This window comes from Opisthocomus hoazin, chromosome Z (genome assembly GCF_030867145.1).
Source record: "Opisthocomus hoazin isolate bOpiHoa1 chromosome Z, bOpiHoa1.hap1, whole genome shotgun sequence".
NCBI lineage: Eukaryota > Metazoa > Chordata > Aves > Opisthocomiformes > Opisthocomidae > Opisthocomus > Opisthocomus hoazin.
The window spans coordinates 8,974,305-8,991,078 of NC_134454.1; the positions used below are offsets into that span (position 1 = coordinate 8,974,305).

Below are 16,774 nucleotides of genomic sequence, written 5' to 3' on the forward strand. Positions count from 1 at the left end.
TTCACTGACAACGGCTTTGGGTGCTGTTGTGAAAACTTGGTTTGAAGCTGTTATCTCTCTGCTCATTACGTTTACAATTTAGAGCTGAACTTCTTTGCCTGTACCTTCTCTGGTAGTCATCATTCAACTCTTACCTTCAGAGGGGTACGCTGGCTACAGCTGGGTGAATGCGAAATGAGTGAATGCAAGAAGATAAGGTGGAATTGAAAATGCTTCAAAACGTAATTCTAGGACATGCGGCAGGTATCTGAAGAATGGACTCTTGGCTACAGTGCTACATGGATGCTTGCTGATGTGTCTGGATGAGTAAAAATTTGTTTTCAGTACTAGTGGTGGGTTGTCACATACCTAACATTTGCTTTAGGATAAAAGGTGTGTCAAACTGGGGAAACAAAACAAAACCCCAAAAAACAAAACCCCAAACCCAAACGAAAGAAAGGAGGGCATTCCATTATCAGCAGTCTTAAAAATTTTGCTTCTACTAAAAGAAATGAGTTTGGAGTTTGTTTCCAAGGAGCAGGCGAGGGAGACATTGTTAATCTTTCACTGCCAGGAGCTAGTGTCTCCTTTGATTCATATCTGAAGTCATGTGTCCAACAAGATAAGAGCTCTCAAGTGGATACATCAGCAGACATGACTTCATTCCTCACACATAAGCAGCTTTAGAAAGCTTTAAGAATTTTCGAGAAATTAACTATTTCCTTAAACCAAAGCAAGGTGAACAGAAAGAGCAATCTACCTAACGTGTTGGCTTTCTGTTCAGTGAAGTGTTGGTGGTATTCCAGGGAGATGGGAATATTGTTGAGTGACATTGTGACAGTTTCCCTTAGTAACTGCATCACTTCATTCCAAAAACTAATACATATTCTCACACTGATACATGTTTTAGCTGCATAAATGACACTTGGTCCTGCGTGAAAATTAGTCAAATGATTGCCATCAGTGTTACGGATTGAGTTTTAAACATCATGTAAATACAAAATTGTGGATAGTACATTTGTGTTTGTTGCTGGTTATACTTCCGTGTGTCACAGAGGAAGCGATCAAATACCTTCTGTCTTTCAAGTGCCTCATGTAATTGAAAATCTCTGTTACCTTTAGAAACATTAATCTCTGAAGTGCCCAACTGATCGTTCATTTTTCATGTGAAAGAAAAGTTCAGAGATTTAAGTAGAGCTTCAACCACGAGTCATAAGGGAACAAGCCATGGATGGCTTACACACTTACCGTCGCATTTCAGATGCTGATTTTTTATATTTGCTCACCGACCCCATACTCCAAAATTCCCACGACGACTGTCGACATACTGGGGTATTTTTGTTGCTGTAGTGGTCATCTCTGCAGCCGGGAGGCTTCCGTGTGGCTCATCTTGCTGTTAGTGGTTCTTGCTTGGTAGGACTCTCCCTGCGCTGCTGGCAGCGGCGGTGTCGGCGTGCGCGGCGTTGTCTCTCCTCGTCTCCTGTAAGCTGAGGATACGCAGCTCTCCTTCCTTGCTGGCTGTCGGGTGGCTGCTCTGCCTTGCCCTCCTCTGTCCTGTTCACACATAATGACAGTGGTAACGCAGCCAGGGGCCGGCTCGTTATCCGCCCAGGAAGATTGCCGTTTTCTTCCCTTGGATATTTATTTAACTGACTATTGGTCTGTTCTTACATGTCCAGCCTGGGGTGCCAAGCCTTGTTTTTGTGTCATGCTCACATGAAAACAGGACGAAAGGAAGATGACAGAGCTCCGGTAAAAGCTGCCCTTCGTGAACTGGCTGCTGGCTGCTGTCGGTGTTTGTCACGGCAGTTACATCAAGGACAGCCTTCCCCGAGGAATGGGAACAGGGTCAGAGTGGGGTTGTGCAGGAGGCTGGAGGAGCAGCCCTGGGCGGGGGTGGTGTGGACGGTGGGATGGGATGGGCGGCCGAGGGATGCTCCGGGCAGGCAAGGAGGGGTCTGGCGAGGAGCAGCGTTAGCGTTTCTTCCCCACGCAGGTCCCAAGAGGCACACAGCGGGGAGCGAGCTGCACCTGCTCATGAGGAAACGGTGGCTCTCATGGCTGTGGGGCAGCCGTCCCCATCTGGGCCTGCTTCCACGCCTAAGTAGCTCCCAGGACAGTGACGCTTCGCTCCCCACCTCCAAGACACGCTAAGCAGTAGGTATGTGCTCAGCATCAATCTCCTCAACGACCCCCACGCATTTTCTTCCCTAGCAGAGGCAGAGGAGTTTGCTAGAGGCAAATAGTAATGACTTGGTCACCTCTGCACTCTCAGAAACACCAGTCATCTATAGAAATCGCCTTTCCAAAACAGTATTTTCTCCGCTGTATTCTACTTTCCATGTTTTTATAGGCTCTGTTCAGCTTGAAAATAAACAGAAATGATCTCCTTGAGCTAACCGTCGTGCCATTTGCTTATATCACCTGTTGTGTTTAATCTTCAGGAATTGCCCAGGGGGGTGGATGAGGTTTAATTCTTCTGTTTTATTATGCCCTTTAAAATTTAAGCAGTTCTGAATTTGCAAGATTTTTACTAGATTCTTACTTTCTAACCCTTCAGTATAACAACCCTCCCACCGCACTGGAGCGCATTGTCCCCCGTGTCATGTCCCGTCCCCCGTGGGCAGGACGTGGCCAGAGGGGACAGGACGGGTCGGGCTGGGGTCCCAGCCTCCCTCTGTCCCCATGAGCTGCCCTGCTCCTCCGCTGCCCTCACCGGCCCGGCCGCCCTGCAGAGCCCACCGTGGTGGCATCCCCTGCTGCCGGGAGCGCCAGCCTGAGCAGCGCCTGTTGTTTCTTCTTCCTCCCGCTCAGAACCACTTCAGCATTGTTTCTGTGTGTTTTCTACCATGCTTTGCTCTTCCTTCACTGCTCTGCAGCTCCACGTTGCGCCCCAATTTACTTTATCTATATCTATATATATACACAGTTACCTATTCTAGATGTTTGTTCTCTTTTTTTTACCTTTAACCAGTTTTATCCAGGTCTGGGTCTCCATTGTTTTAACTGACCATGGGCGAATTGTTTGTAGCAGTGGGGTCGCAGTGCTCAGCGTGTGCCCCGTCTCTTATCACCCCATGCCTGCACTCCTCTGCACCACATCCTTGTCTCCACTTCTCAAGGCCACTGATACTGTGTCAGGCATGTGTTTCTTTATGCTGCATCGTTATATTACAGCCGTAAATAACTCATTCTGCACAGAACGGTGGTTTGTTACTGCTAGCTATAAAGAGCTATGGTTGTAACACACAAGGTTAAAAAAGCAAAACAAATTACCAATAAACACCTGGTCAGTTAAAGAAACTGCTGTCACAGGTAAACCAAATAACGCAAAGCTGTGGGCAAGCCAAGAAAAGATCAGCCGGACCAGGCGTGACAAACCTCAGCCCTGAGGCCCTGCACACCCAGTACAGAGCTTATGGCCTGTTACTGGCAGTGGCAGGGCCAGGCTGCAGACCGACACGGTTACGTTACCATCCCAGTGCCCTGTGTATGGTCCTTCCATTCTTCCAGCCATGGACACGTGGGCAAACGGGGAAAAGGGGAAGTCCAAGTCTGGTGAGGGCCAGCAGCTTCACAGAGGCAGCCCGCTCGAGGCGTCAGGGCTCCAGCGCAGCTTGGTCTCAGTCCTGCATCTACGGACATTGACGGAAATTCGGGGGAAAGAACTGAGATGTAACAAATCAAGCAGTCTAGGACATGTATTGCTTGTTAAGAGATGAGTAAAACACTCGCCACTTGCATTTACTTACAAATATTGGTCTGAAGTGTAGTTTTCTTGTGCTGCTTCCAGTCTTTGAGCATCATGGAGAGTCCCAGTAATCTCACTGTCCTCACTCGGGTAGTCTGAAATATCTACTAGTTTCACATTGCACTCTTAACAGGATTTCAGGCTGTTTCATCTTTTTCAATGTCATCATTTCAATCTCTTCATCTACAAACACAGTTTGTTATTCGGTTTATTTCTTTCTCTGTACTGTTCTTGTTTGAAACTTCTTTTTAATAGGAATGAGCAGCTAATAATAAATGATTTTTATACTCCTAAAATTACTAAGACATTGGTGTTTTTATAATTCCGTTTTCAGTTAAATGCAGCAGGAAAGACTGCAGTACTCTATGTTTTGTCCAGTGCAGAAGTTTGTTTCAATTCACCGCCGGCTGCTCAGAATCACAGCATCGCGTCTTTCCCGATGGAGAGAGTTTTCTTCAAAAACCCAGCACTACGACCAGCTGCTAACAATGTACGACAATGCAACGCCGTTACGACATTAGAACAGGGTGAAGGGGCCTGGCTGCTGTACGGCTAAACCCCGTGAGCGGCAGCAGGGCAGGGCAGAGCAGAGCAGCCTGCGGGTCGAAGGGCTGGCCTCCCACACCGGTGGGTCTCCCAGCTGATCCTTCCTCCCCCTTTTCTCCCAGCTGATCCTCCTTTCCCTATTTCTCTCAGCACGGTTTCTTAGCATGCAATGACATGGTCACTTTGGGGGAAACACATAGAGCTGTCATGGTGTGCTTCTCTCCTGGAAGTGCCCGTCTTCCCTGCAGGAGGGCTCCAGCCAAGCGCTGCCTGAACCCTACTGGTGCCACATCAAACCAGCTAGGTCAGGTCGTCCTGAACATCAGACTGGTCTGACACTGCACTGGAGAAGATTGTTCTTGCACTGGCTGATAAGAACATCAGCCTCAACTGACGAACAGTAATACATGGCTGGAAAAGATTATATTTTTCAGACATGCTAGCTGAAAGGGGTGGTCTACATTACAATAGCTTAATTCACTGTAACTGCACAATTCTCTTAGTGGCATTGTTAGCAGGTTCCCTTTCTTAAAACCAGCTTGTCTCCTGGAACCTCTCTTTGTCAGAAGAGAGCACAAAAAAATAAGCAGAACTCTCAAAGGGAACATGTGAAAATCAATTAAAACTCCTTCTGCCTGTTGGTGCTAAAATATGCTTTGGAAAGCTCTTTGATTCGCTGAAGAAATGAGAATTTTTTGCACCTTGAGAAAGTACAGATTGTTGGTCTCTTCTTTCTGCTGGGAATTAAGATGAATTCACAGCTCTAGAAGTAGCCTTTAGCTATCAGAATCACCTGAAGGCTTGGGCTTTCTATATTTTGTTTGCTTTTGCCTTCTAATGCTATGCTTTTCTCTTTTTTCTTTGTCTGCATCATTTGCCAGTTATTTTAGTCACAGTGTGAAAGACTTTTCACAGATCAAAGTGTTCTTGGTCTAACAGGAGAGGTCACAACCAGAGCTGAAGACTATAGCTGGATCTAGACACATTCAGAGCACTGGAAAGCTGAAGTTTTCTTTCAGATATTTAACTATTTGAAGCATCCTGGAGTCTCCATTACCTGAGGTACTTAAATCAAAGTAGGATATCCTTATAGAACATACTTTGTGGTTTGTGTTCCTTGGTGTCATATTCCTGGAGCTACTGGATGAAATATGACAGGTTGTTTTACTGTAGCATTCACGAAAGTCAGATCAGGTATCTTATAACTGTGTTTTTTTGACCTAAGAACCTATGACTCCTCCTTTTTTTCCTGTCTTTTGCCTATCAAGTTAGTATTTTTAAAAATGATTTCACAGTGCTGATTCTGTATCTTTTACTATAAATAAAGTAAGATTGATCTGAAAGAGAAATGTCGGCATGTTCGTAGAGCGCCTGGCAGTAGTGTTCTGCTTTGTGTCTGTGGTCATCTATTCTGTTGCAGCAAGATGATTTTTTTAGATACGAAATCCATGACTGATTTTTTCATAAATGAAATGATTATTCAAGATAAGCACTGCAAAATTAAAAATCTTTTCAATCCTTTTGCATGCTGTAAGTGTATCTGTGGTATGGAGTTTGCCAAAGTGAAGGATTCGTTCAATTTACCGGGCTGGCGTGTCCACCAAACGGCACTCATGGCAGTCCCTGGAGAACCGGCATCTTGTACTGCCTGGGAAATTGACTTTCAAATAATTGCCTGGAAGATTAAGGGAAGTCCAGTGCTAATGCATGCTTGCAGGTGAAACAGCCCTCCTTGGCAGGTAAAACTTCCCACATACTTTGACAACACACTTTTTAGAAGTTGTAGAATTAAAAATAAGGCAAACTATTTGTCGAAGTCCAATAGTCTCTGACCAGCTGTTTATCAAGACCCAAGACCACGCTCCAGATCCTTTACGCAGACCTAAACACAGCTTCCTTTGCAATGTGGTTTCCACCTGGCTAACTGAATCAGTGTAATACTACCATATATTGATTTTATTTCTCTTTCCCCTAAGCGTTGTCCAATCTCATACACATGTGGAGTAACCTTGTTACTTGTTGCTGTGTTCTGTTTTGGGCCCCTCACTACAAGAAGGACATTGAGATGCTGGACCATGACCAGAGAAGGGCAATGAGGCTGGTGAGGGGTCTAGAGAACAAGTCTTATGAGGAGTGGCTGAGGGAACCGGAGTTGTTTGGTCTGGAGAAGAGGAGGCTGAGGGGAGACCTTATTGCTCTCTACACCTACCTGAAAGGAGGTTGTAGTGAGGTGGGTCTTGGTCTCTTCTCCCAAGTAACTAGGAATAGGATGAGAGGCAATGGCCTCAAGTTGCATTGGGGAGGCTTAGGTTGGATATTAAGAAAAAAGTTCTTTAGTGAAAGAATGGTCAGACATTGGAACAGGCTGCCCAGACAAGTGGTTGAGTCACCACCCCTGGAGGTGTTCAAGAAATGTATAGATGTGCCAATTCAGGACATGGTTTAAAAGGCATGGTGGTATTGGGTGGATGGTTGGACTTCATGATCTTAGAGGTCACAGAATCACAGAATGACAGAATAGTAGGGGTTGCAAGGGACCTCTGTGGGTCATCTAGTCCAACCCCCCTGCCAAAGCAGGGTCACCTACAGTAGGCTGCACAGGATCTTGTCCAGGCGGGTCTTGAATATCTCCAGAGAGATATTCAAAGAGAGGTCTTTTCCAACCTTAATGATTCTCTGATTCTATGATTAGTTTGAGAGAGTTCTATAGGACGCATAGCATATATATAGCATATTAAAGCTTTAGTCTAGATGACCTTTCAAGGTCCCTTCCAACCGAAACTATTCTAGGATTCTAGGATTCTATGATATTGAAGATTACTCCAATCACTACTGAGGTTTTAAACGGTGCAGAATAAGACACCTCCTGCTCAGTTGTGTGAGAGATTAACTAACAACTCTTTTGGTAATTTCATCAAAACCGTATCACATTACAATGGCAAATTGCTGCCAGGTCCAAAATTTATATTGCCTTTGAAGCAAATAGTATTGAAGGTAGATGCTCTGCCCACAAACCATTGTCATATACTCAGGTCTCGTTACCACAGAGATGTTGCCAGACACCGGTAGCAGAGCAGAGCCTAACTGGGGCTGTGAAGTCTGGGTAGCGGTTAACTTTCCATACCTGAGATGCTTCACAGGCAAGGTGAACCCACAGGAGACCAGTTTTAGGGCTATACCCCAACCACCAATGTTCCCACAGTGGTCAGGTATCGCCACATTTTCCTGCAAGAGAATAAAGCTTGGACATAAGACTTGGATGTCTTGGGTGTAATGCAAGCCCAAATTCTGTCTGACCTACTGCCTTTGGTGTTAGCAGTGTCCTGCACTTTTCTGTTGTGAAACAAGGGTCATATGGTGGACCCCAAGTTGCATGCTTAACCACGGCCTCCAGGACTTTGGGGTGAGGTGTTCCCTCAGCTTTAAGAGGATTTTGTACAGCTGTTGACATGAATCCCTTGTACGGGACTTCTCACAGAGGTTTTCTACTGGTTTAGCTGGCATATGTCTCCCCATGGTGGGATCTCCACTGGGAGGTGCGAGTAAAGTCCCTCCCACTGTTGTTCCCTTTCACCTCAGGTGGAAAATCCATGCATTCCACCCCACGCTCCACCCCAGCCACACCAGGTTTGCACTGCTTCATTCTTAAACCATGACCTGTTGAGAGAGGATGTTTCTTGGAGCAGGGAAGAAGCAGCAGACTGGCATCCAGGTAGTCCTCTCCTAGCCCTGCTGCCACACCATTTATTTCAGCCAAACCATCAATCATCTGATATCACTTCCCTCCAAGGTTTGGGTGGGTTTTTTTCCCCGTGGGCATGTGCATGTCCTATGGATACACTCCCAGACTGGTCTACAGCACAAATCCCTTCTCAGTGTTTCCCCCACAGAGCTGCATGGTATTTTTCTGTGCTGCCCCGGGGAAAACAGCTCACCCGTTAAAACTGTCAGCAGTGGGTGCACAGAGCTCGATTCCCCTTTGCTGAGTGACCGGCCCAGCGCGGCAGCCCTGCCCACACTGCCAGCAGCACTTTCCCAGAGGTCGCCCAGCCAGGATTTACAGCCAGCGGTACAAGGGCAATCCCTTTTACCTTGCCCTTCTGGTTGCCATCATCTCCACTGACATCCAGCAGTGTAAAGTGGCAGGTAGAGAAGACGGGCCCTGTAGATTGGCAAGTGAAAATATCACCTTCTAAAGCACTGGATGCTTCACAAAGTTTTTGTTCCCAATTCCACACTGTGTTTTCCTTCGGCAAAGCACGCAAGGGTCTCACAGGAATATGGACACCTGGTACATGTGGCTCCAACACCTATGGGACCCAGGTAAAATCCACAACCCTTTTTTTTCTTTTTTTTAAAAAAAAAAAATCAGAAGGTGCCAAAATATTTTGTATCTCTGCTGAAACAGATCCTGGCAGTTTTATGCCCTCCTGTCCATCAGGTACCTAAAACTAATTTGGCAAACTCTTTTCTTATTTTTATCTCTTATTAAGGTATCTATGTATATTGAGAAATAGTTACTTCAGCTGGGAGGATGGTGGATTCCAGCTGTTTAACTAACATGGTAAGGGCCATGGTGGGGCTGTGTTAAAGCCTTGGAACTTAAAGGTGTATTACAATTGCACCCTGGGTAAAAGCAAACTTTGGAATGTCCAGCTCTTGTATTGTCATCACAAAGAGCATATGTTTTATACCTGGCACTCCCATCCACGGAAAAACACATCAATTTCTTGTGTTGACTATACCTATGATGCTGGCAACAGTGGCAGTGGAAAGGCCAGTATTTTTATACCAGCCCCAATAATCAATAGTTTTTTTAGCAGACCATTCTAGGCTGTTATATGGTGGATGTTTCTTTTTCTTCTATAAAGCCCCGTTGCTCTGTTTCTTCAATTAATTCTGTCCCAGGTTTTACAGCAGGAGAAAGTAGCTTATACTGGTGAATATTAATGGATGATATTAATTATTAGGCAGGTGTGGGGCTATTTGTAGGCTTAATCATGTGGCAAATTGTCTTTCCTGTAATGGGAGGACTACCGATTTCCCTTTTACCTCAGCTAGCTACCCAACATTGTCCTTTCAGGCTACCCATTCCCAGAACACTCATTCTGCCCAACAGCAAGAGTCCACCCACTGCAAAACATTAATTTAGCCCATACGACTGAGTAAGTGCTACCTGTGCGATCCACACTTACTCCTGAAAACCCTTGATTTCGTGAAGGAGCCTCCTCCTTCGTCCCCACACTCCGGCTGCAAGTGGTGTGGGCTCCTCGCTGCGCTTCAGCTGCTGCGGTGTTCAGCTGCCGTGGGTGATGCCCCCTAATTGTGGGATGCAAGAGAGAGACAGTGGGTCCTTCTCTCCTCCCCTCTCCTCTCCTCTCTTCTCCCCAGTTTCTCCTGGGGCTGTCCCAGCACTCTGCTGGCAGACGCTCATTGCCGCCTCGCTAACCCGGTATCTCGGTATTTCCACCCAACATGCCCATGTCGGGCAGGTGCTCTGCCTGGAGTAGTTTCTTGCCCACAGAGCAGTGTAACTGGAGCTGAGTGTGGGGGGTACCCCACCGGCACGGTCCCAGACTTCACCTCAGAGCCTGGCATTTCACGTGATGGTGAAGCAAGCAGCACCTCTGCGCTTACTGCGGGCTCTGGGGTGCACCGTGCTGCCACGGGTCAGCACTTGGGGTCTGTCCATACCGACCTGCTGCCCGGGATGTCTGCGGTGGTGGAGGTGAGCAAGGGGTCCGTTTGCAAGTGTGGAGCCCTCCCTGCAGCAGTGTACCCGGGGCCTGTTGGAGTAGATGGGGACAGCAATCCCTACGTGGCCAGGTGTTGGCTATGACAGCAGGACGCAACGCTGACTATAAGCACCCATGCTCTTCTGCCTCGGTGTGCTGCATTTTACATCCTGCACTGCTTTACTTATCTGCTTCTTTCTCTCCTTCCAAAGCACACAGCATTCTCCCACGGGCACATCTCCCTCGCCCACCTCACATTTCACGCTTGAGATGCACGCCCCACGTGTATTTCACACTTGCTCCATGATCCCAGGACTGTGTAAGACCAACTTCTAACAAATTTCTGCCTGTACCTTGCACTGTCTCCCAGGCTCTGAGTCTTTTCCGTATGCAAATCTTTAACTGAACTGTTAGACTTGTGCGTGTGCAAGGCATGGCGCATGGCAGGGGAAAGAAAGCACTTGCACATTTTCTACACTTACTTAAAATGGACTCTCAGGCTTTCTAAACATAAAAGTGTGGAACAGTTTCAGAAAGCCCTTAAGTCTTGTAGTTGCACTACTTGTTCTAGTAAAGCAACTTGTTCCTTCTTCTCTGGAGGAGGAAAGAGAACGTCGCTGTATCTCACTCACCATCAGCTGAGGGGTCAGACCAACCTTTGTCAGTTACAAATCAGTGCTTATCATTCAGGTGACGAGTCAACTGCTGCACAGTGTAGTGGCAGTCAAACATCTTTCTGCGAAGGCCAGAACGCAGCTGTGTGGCTTGGGACAGGGAATCTCTTGTTGCAAGAGCCGTTCCTGGCATTCCACGTCCTTCGACAGTGGAAGAGATTGTGCTGCTGTGTGCTTCAAGGCTGAGTGTTTCCCAAGGAGGCATTTCGAGTCCTGACCCTGATGTAAGCAACCCGTCAGTTAAGAACTGCTTCCTGTCATTCTTGGATTACTATTCATGTATGATGGTTTTATAAATCAGTTGGGGAACCACAAGTGCAAGGGAAGCAGCACAGAACCAAAAATGAAGCTGTATAACCATGGTTTTCACATCCGTTCTCTTTGACTTATATCATTAAATATCTCAAAAAAATTGTTCTCCAGCAGTCCAGATGGACCATACATGTTACAGTAACGTCCAGTAAAACCATATGTAACACTCACAACATCTCGTGCAGGACACAGATCTTGCATAGAGTAAAAAGTGCAGTCATCCCACTGCCACCATAGGGCTTTTCCCTTCCTGGGGCAGTGAGCCTCAGCCAAGGACAGAAGCCAGCAGAGTTCAGGAATTTCAGCAGCACAGTTGCCTCTCTTGCTTTTAGAGAGTAAGCCAGGGCCAGTATCAGCATATTGTTATAAATGTTGTGCTAGCACTCAGAGGCAGTTGTCATTTCTGCCTCTAGCATTTTCTTCTGCCCTTCCTCCATCACTGGCAACACCCACTCTGTCGCCCTGTTTGATAAGCAAAGACTACCCACATTCATCGCTAGTTCTGAAGTACTTCTGGGTTTCTGGATCGAAGTCCTTGAGGTTTCAAACTTCATTTCACTTACACATGTCCATATTTTCCTCTACAATCGTTTCCAGGAAAGTCACAGAAGTTATACAGTACCTTTTAAAATTATCTGAGTGATGATATTAATGTGTTCCTTATTTTGGCTGCTGTCCAGCTGATTAGTTCACAGGGCTGAGGAATAGATAGCCTCATACATGACAGTACACTTTGGGGAGGGGGAAATCTGAGTTTCAAAAATACCCATTTTTACTTCCATTTTTATTAGAAAACTGTTCTTCAGAAATGCAAGAGTGAGGGAAATCTGCTTGGGTTAATTTGTTCCGCTTTCCTAAGAACTACTGTACTTTCCTGGTTTATAAATTGCCTTATGGGCTGGCTCTCCTCTGCTAGGAACACCTCTTTTTTTTTTGCAGAAGGCAAGTAGAGAAGGTTGCATCTTTGTGGCTGACTCCTGTTGCCAAAACTGTGCCTAGCTTACAATAAGCCCTTCTTTTACAGTTTTTCCTTCAAAAAGTCTTTCTTCTATTGATATTTTTTGTGGCAGTTCCCTCCCTAACACAAAGAAAAGCTAGTTAGCTGAAGTAAAGTCCCATTTCCTCTAGAATCTGAACTTTGGTATTATCTGTTCAAGGTTGCTTATTTTGTTGAGAAACTGTGATGCTTTCCTCGCACTGATACGGCTGCCATCAGTGTATCGGGGGTTATCTGAACGAAGGCTGTACTGATCTGACATAAAACTTTATTTTCCAGAAAGACACAGTCATAATCATAGAATACTTTGGTTTGGAAGGGACCTTTAGAGGTCATCTAGTCCAACCCCCCCTGCAGCGAGCAGGCACATCTTCAGCTGGATCAGGTTGCTCATAAATAGCAGCCTGAATAAACAAAACTTCTTAATTGTAGTATTTTTATTTGCTCCTTTGTAAAAGTTCTGCTGCTTGCTCCTGAAAATGTACCTGTGGGATCAGCATCCGCCCTAGAGGAACTGAAGAAAGGTGAGTAAAAATCAGAACTGATCCAGTTTCTGGAGTTCTGGTTTGCAGACAAGAATGTCAGAAAGCCTAATATGTCAGAGGACAACTCTCCAAAGTTAGGACTATAACGCAGCACACGTCTTGGGCTGAAACAAAGAATTTACAGCCCAGTAAGTGAATTTTACTCCATGAAGAACTCTGCTGTTGTCTGCAGGGGGGACAGAATTTGTTTCCAAACGGGGATTTATCCTAGCTCTCCCCCCGAACACAGGATTTCTTTTGCCTGTTTTTGCCTGCCAGTAATCGAGGCGCTGACGGGAAGGAAAATGCCACAGAAAATGAGTGTTTGCTGCCATCAAGTGGTAATATTTATTTTAGCAACTGCGTGTCTCAGCTCTGCAACAATGCAGTTTCAGTCTTCTCGTAGGAAATTCTACATCTGATTTTGGTTTTCTGCTCTTTTCCAGGTAGTAAAGGAGAGGATTTATGAAGAATAAAAAGCCTACATCCATTTACTGATGTTTCAGTCTAAAATCATAGTGAGATTTTTTTCCTGCCAAGTGCTTTCCTCTTTCTTCTAAAACTAAGAATTCTGACTTCATTTTTTTGATGAAGGACTTTGCTGACATCATTGCAAGATTGAATGAAGACATCAAAGGTGCCTGAGAAGATAAGCTTTAGCTTTCCACCCTCAACACCACAGAAAGAGGGATAACTTTAATGATCTTCTTCAAACACAGTGGAGACAGTGCTACCTTTGTAGTCAATTGTTTTTTTCCACAGGTATTCTTGGTGCTACAGGATGGACAGCGATGCAAGAACTCTTGAGATGTCATTCACATCTGTAATATACCATGCGCAGGGTGCTGAGTTACAGCTCCTGTTGGCTCATTTTAGCTCTGTAGATGTCTGTAACACTGCATCTATTTACACTCTTTGAACAACTGTCAAATAAGGCAACCCTGCTCTGCATCATTTAAAGGCAGTTACACTGCTGGCTGTTAGATGGCACATGCTCCGAACAGGAATGTCCAATAACGCAGCAGAAAATCAGGAAAACCATGAAAGTGAAACCTGGGATGCTGCATTCTGCCCAAGGTTTGGTGTGCAGGACAGGACGCATACAGCACTGCTGGGAAAAGGTACAATGGATGAGAAATGAGGCTGTGCCACAATATACCTTTGATTAAGAGAGAACACTAAGAAAAAGTGATGTGGGGACTACAAAGACCCACTTCCAAGTTAATGTGAACCTCTTTTTAACTATCTGTGCCATAACAATGTGTATCCTAAAGGAGAAACTTAAGTTGTCATATGTTTTCAATTATGCTTCCAGCCCTTTCCCCTTGAATGTGACCTTAGGAAGGCCGAAAGACAAACTTGTAAACTTTGGACCAAGATCGCCCCAGAAGAATTATTTTGTGTTAAGGCAGGGACAGCTTTCACACTGGAGAAAAGCTGAAAATAAAGGTCCAGGAACCCCAGGAAAACACCACTTTGATAGGGTGTTTGCTGGTTAATCGTGGCCATGGGAGAGGCTGGAAGGGAAGTGGCATCACTGGCGTAATCTGATTCAAAGTGAAATCTGACAAGCACAAGTCAGACCAGCAGCCTTATTAAAAGTGGTGGGCAGAAACAGACCTCTGCCTCAGCAGAGACCTCCAGACCTTATTCTGTGCAAGGGAAGCCTCCCGGGAAAAAGAACTTGTAATTCTAGAGTAAAGAAATAAGGCAGCTTGTTACTTCTCTAAAAGCGTTGTGGTCTAAATAAGACAAACTTTCTCAAGCCAGTTCCATGACAGATGCATTTCTGCAGCTGTAGGCTCCAAGGACCTCAACCCAGAGATGGACTGCGGGTATAAACAGATATATTAACTGTGTCTCTGGCAATCTTAAGGAAATGCCCTATTTAACACCTGCAACTGGTACTTTATTTTAACTAACTTTCACAGAATCACAGAGAATGGTAGCGGTCGGAAGAGACCTCTGTGGGTCATCCAGTCCAACCCTCCTGCCGAAGCAGGGTCACCTACAGCAGGCTGCACAGGACCGCGTCCAGGCGGGTCTTGAATATCTCCAGAGAAGGAGACTCCACAACCCCTCTGGCCAGCCTGTGCCAGTGCTCCGTCACCCTCAGAGGGAAGAAGTTCTTCCTCATGTTCAGCTGGAACTTCCTCTGCTTCAGTTTGTGCCCATTGCCCCTTGTCCTGTCGCTGGGCACTACTGAAAAGAGTCTGGCCACATCCTCATTTCTACTGCCGCTTCAAAGTACAGCTACACTTATTTTCCAGAGTACCTCAGATTTTTGTTCCACTTTCACATTTACAGAATCTAAATAAGAAAAGCTGAAGTTACCCTGGATTTATGAAATGTCATAAGGCCAGATGAAATGTCACACAAGACCAGGAGCAGCAGTCACACCAAACCCAAAAAGCTAGTTTTGTCTGACTGCAAGCGCCCAAAGACATACATCCAGACGGATATCCCCAGTCAAGCACCCTTCCCGGCTTGCAGGTGGTGAGAACTGAGGGCTAACCTGGCAGAGATGAGCCAGACGATACGGTAGGTTACAGAAGAGAGACACAAACCCGACTCTTCCTGCGGGCAGACCTTCAGAGGGACTTCAAGACAGACCAGACATGCCCACAGGAGGAGGCGCTGCTCGACCACTTTCCACATCGCTGGTGGCACCGGCGGTCGGGTGGGCTTCCCGGCCGCACATCAGGATTCGGATGCAGATGCCTTGAGGCGTCTGGGAGTTACACCGTTGACTCATTTTGTCTGATTTTTTTTTCTGGATCGTGCAGTCAGTGGTTCTTTCTGGATTATTTTTGTCAATTTCAAGCACTGCTTTCATGCCTATCTAACCTCACTGGTGGCCAAATGAACAATCGGAGCCATGGAGAGGTGGTTTAGCACATACAGTATAGCACTGTAAGAAATTCTTCTTCTTTTCATCAGCTACAGTCAGAAGATAAAATAAGTTTCCTGGCAAAATCAGCTTCTCAGCTTGCATTTCAATCATGTGTGCTGAAAAACTGCATGACACTTGACGTGAGAGGGGAACTCTTAAAAAAGAGAAAATTCTGAAGTTCTTTGCCTGACAGTATTACCTCAAACGACATGGCCAGAAACAGCAGGCAGTGAAGAGCAAAGTTAGCAAGTGAAGTCTTTTTCCGTGGGTGCAAAACCAAACAATGGAAACCTTTAAGCAACTATGCAAAGCAATCAAAACCATGACTTACTAAGGAATTGCTGGAATTCTGTCTGGGACTCTTTTCTTTAAATAGGGCTTTTTAATCCCTAGGTCTCAAAGTGCTTTCTAAAAGGCCAGTGAGCTTGGTTGGTGAGCTGAGGGATTTAAATCTATTGTGACTTCCACAAAAACTCTGAAAGAAAACTGGCATTAAATTCCCCCCCCCCTTCTAAGGAGCTGTTTTTCCATGCTGCTTTCTTCTTCCATTTTTGTTGTGTTTCTGAATAGTTTTAGCCTTGAGTCCTTGTCAGAGACACTGCGACTCAGAGCAGGGGTGATGACGGTTTGCTTTTCCCACCTCAACATCTTGTTGTATAAGGCAAGCAATCCTGTACCAAACAATCATTATGTTGAGTGCGTGTCTTCCTTCAGATGTGTTTATTATCAGAAGGGGTGTCGGGGGAGCATTTCCTGCTCTGTGTTTTTAAACTTGGTATATGCTTCAACTTAATGTTCAAAATCATGGGCCTTTTAAATGGATGGACAGTAGATCTGTACTATAAATTCAGTCTCTGTTTCATCTACCTATCTGTTAATATAGCAAGAAAAGCAGCATTTTCTCTGTTACTTTTACCACCTAGCATCCCTGGGGCTGGTAGATAGATAGATAGACAGACAGACAGACAGGATATATGTAAGAATCTATGTTTCACTTCTGTATGATCACTGCCCAGCTCCAAAGATCAAATCATTGTGCTTCAGCTGAGATTTTCATTTTACTCATTCATTCCACCAGTGAAAAGGATGAACATGCACAGAGCAAGGCAGATCAGAAACAAACGCCCAAATGACGTTTTTATGTCCCAGAAACAGCTATTAGCACCTGTGCTTATTTTACAGCAGCCTGATGTATCAGGAAAGTGCTGAGAACAGCACAGGGACTTCTCTAACTATGCATCTGATTCAATGGGGTTCAGCTGGCACAGTGGAAAACTCAACGTCTTCCTGCTCCACTCCGGTGGAACCGGCTAGCTTGCAAGGAGAGGTCCTCAGACCGTGAAGTAACTTGTGTGCCAGAATT

General features: G+C 45.6%; 1 long non-coding RNA gene across 1 annotated transcript; it reads right to left on the reverse strand.

Moving 5' to 3' along the window:
- Positions 1–2,257: 2,257 nt before the first annotated feature.
- Positions 2,258–3,907, reverse strand: LOC142358886 (uncharacterized). The gene is made up of 3 exons (XR_012761926.1): positions 3,732–3,907; positions 3,454–3,614; positions 2,258–2,343 (listed from the first exon to the last, which is right to left on the reverse strand). It is a non-coding gene; the product is annotated as an uncharacterized LOC142358886 (long non-coding RNA).
- Between the last annotated feature and the right edge of the window lie 12,867 nt (positions 3,908–16,774).